The sequence below is a fragment of the Sinocyclocheilus grahami genome, unplaced genomic scaffold, assembly GCF_001515645.1.
Source record: "Sinocyclocheilus grahami isolate Dianchi unplaced genomic scaffold, SAMN03320097.WGS_v1.1 scaffold1750.1, whole genome shotgun sequence".
Lineage (NCBI taxonomy): Eukaryota > Metazoa > Chordata > Actinopteri > Cypriniformes > Cyprinidae > Sinocyclocheilus > Sinocyclocheilus grahami.
In genome coordinates this window covers 11,179-14,398 of record NW_015506929.1, presented here as the reverse complement: position 1 = coordinate 14,398, position 3,220 = coordinate 11,179, and the positions used below count along the sequence as shown (strand labels likewise).

The following is a 3,220-nucleotide window of genomic DNA, read 5'->3' as shown; positions in this document are numbered from 1 at the left end:
AGAATATCTCTTTGGATTTGAGACTTTAGTCTTTGCAGCTTTACAGATCTTCTTTATGCACCAAGAGCTTGTAACACTCCAAAGAGAAAGGAGAAATTGAAATCGCATCATATGACCCCTTTAACATTTAAATGAAAAACAAAAAAATAAAGCTAAAAACAATTCAAAATATTAAAGAACAAACGGTATAAGAGTATAATAATGACCCCAAACCCCCCCCCACCCAAACACCAAAAAAAAAAAAAAAACTGTATATTTCAGCTTGGCCCAATCAAAGCACATGTGCACAGCAAACGCCGACCACAAGTTTCACTGAAAAACCAGGTGGAGACTTTGCAGATTGCCAGTAGCTTTTATTATCATAGTTATATTGTGTCCCAATTTCTCCCATTGTGATACCAGTGACCCATCTGAACACTGATAATAATCAGAAATGTTTCTTGAACAGCAAATCAGTATATTATAATTGTATAAACTAAGTATGAAGTATTTATGTGGCACTGAAGACTGGACTTATTACACTCTTTGATGACAGGAATAAATTACATTTCAAAATATTACAATAGAAACAATATGGTTGCAGATCCAAACACTGAAGGCAAGCACAACCATTACATAAACAACACCAGACAAAAACCAAAGAGTGCTGAAGGCTATTATAGGCCTATATATACTTAGGAACTAATAAGATAATTAACGAGACAACAGGTGAACAAAATGATTAATCAGACTGGGAAACTAGGGCCACATCCACACGAAGCCAGAGCTTCCCTTTCATGGGAACTTCGAACTGCATCCTCTAGGTTGTCGCTATGGGGAATGCCTCGTCGTGACCCGTGTCTGAAGCATACATTGAAAAAACACCAACAACACGTTGGCCGGCGACAGCCAGGATTGTCACTAACGGTGCGACTATAGGCCCTTTCGCACCGCATTAGTTCCAGAACTAAACGTACGGTATTAAAGTACTGGGACGATTTTGCGCGAACTATTTCCCAGTACCATTTAAAGGGCTGCATTCGCACCAACAGTGTGTACTAAGAAGTGACTTAAGCCGGTCAACAGCGACGTCATTTGTGCGCGGCGTTCAACAACAGAAACAAAGAACAACAACATTAACAACAGGAGGATGGAGGACGCTGAGATTGAAGCTGTGTTTTTGTTGTGTCTCGCGGATTTCACAATAATGGACATGGAATGTCGACGTATACGTAAAGCGATTGAAAGAACGGAAAGGAGGACTAAGAATCTCCAACGACAACTGGCAGTGCTACATTTGCTATTCCGGCGGTGCGAACACGCCGAAAAGTGGGTAGTTCCACAATTAGTTCTGGTACTATGAAAAGGTTCCTGCGGTGCGAAAGGCCCTATTAGTATAAATAGGCGCCGGGAGAACACATCATCCTCTTCTTCGTCTTCATTGACTGTTTTGTTTGAAGCATGCATTTCTGTGATAAGAGCAATCTCTATTCATATCATTATGGTGAGCACTAGCAAAGCGTTTAAGAGGATGTGTGCATCCGTGTTGTCGTTGTTTAACATCCGATGACACACACGATCTATGCATTATTTGTTTGGGCGAAGAGCACGCACGCGATGTCTCCGCGGGGGCAATGGGCGTGCACTGCGAGCGTTTTTCCAATGAAAAAGCTCCTCTCTCCAATGAAAAAGCTCTGCTCTCGTTTGTCTCTCTTTTCGAGGAAAGAGGGGCAGCCATCTGCTTCCTGTGATTCAGGACCCGCCGCCACTGAAAAGGCACGGAGGAGAATGAGCTTGTGGGGATCGCAGGTGGATCTGGCCGATAAGTTTGAAGAGGGGTTTTCCCTCTCACGATCGTCGGCTGTGGACGAGAGTGAGCCGCTAGAGGATGATGTTATTTCATGATCCAGGGGCCAGTGCTCTGCTGGGTTCGACCAAGCAAAAGCAGGAAATGTCTGAGGAGGGGCAAAGAAGCTGAGGCTGAGGCTGAGCCTTCCCAATCCTCCTGCCCTGCGTATGATGAGCTTTTGAAAGTTATGGATCCCCCCACCGCACAACAACTCTGTGACTGTTCTTGAATGGCCCAGCCGGAGCCCTGACTTAAACCCAATTGAGCATCTCTGGAGAGACCTAAAAATGGCTGTCCACCAACGTTTACCATCCAACCTGACAGAACTGGAGAGGATCTGCAAGGAGGAATGGCAGAGGATCCCCAAATCCAGGTGTGAAAAACTTGTTGCATCTTTCCCAAAAAGACTCATGGCTGTATTAGATCAAAAGGGTGCTTCTACTAAATACTGAGCAAAGGGTCTGAATACTTAGATATTTCAGTTTTTCTTTTTTAATAAATCTGCAAAAATGTCAACAATTCTGTGCTTTTCTGTCAATATGGGGTGCTGTGTGTACATTAATGAGGGAAAAAATTAACTTAAATTATTTTAGCAAATGGCTGCAATATAACAAAGAGTGAAAAATTTAAGGGGGTCTGAATACTTTCCGTACCCACTGTATATATATGTATATATAAGTGTGTATTTAATTTGCTGGTGGTTGTGTGTATTATAACCCTTCTGCTAGCTTTCTTTGCGGTGTTTCCCGGGACCTGTGTGTTTCTGTCCCTTTCTAGGATAGGTCCTCGGTGAGCACCCCCTCTGCTGGATTCAGAAACCGAGTGCTCGACTTGCAGTGTTTATCTCACTCGTCGATATATGTCCAGACGGTACGATAAGCCGGGTTTCGGCTTCATACTTCCTGGGTCATGCGGCCAGATCACAGGCTTCTGCAGGAGCCTTCTTGGTCATCAGGCCCCCGGCACAGCACTGCAAAAAGTTCCTGGACATCCGGGCTGGGCTTATGCTTTCAGGCTGCCCTGTCTGGTCTACCGTGTCTAGGTCGCCCTGAGGGGCCTCCCGATCACCAGGATATCCCCTCTTGCTGAGGCATCGAGCAGGAAGTATAGGTGGCATTTGCGAGAACCTTCTTGTGTAATGCTGTCTCAGGCAATGCTCCCCTCATCTTAGAGGGTTGTATTTGAGCTTGCCTCTCCCGTTTGGCCCAGTACTTCCAGGTATCTGTGGACAGATGCTTTGAAAACTCTAAATCCATACTATGGTAAGTGCACACGTTAAGCTTTGCACACTTTCTAAAAATCCACATAAGTGGTAAGTCTGCACGTTATGCTTTGTGGACTTTCTAAAATCCACATAGCTGGTAAGTGTGCACGTTATGCTTTGCCCACTTT

General features: G+C 44.4%; 1 protein-coding gene across 1 annotated transcript in view; it reads left to right on the top strand.

The window, feature by feature from the left end:
- The window catches only part of LOC107572446 (uncharacterized), a 6,935-nt gene that overhangs the window by 1,744 nt on the left and 1,971 nt on the right, over positions 1-3,220 (top strand). The window lies entirely within an intron of this gene.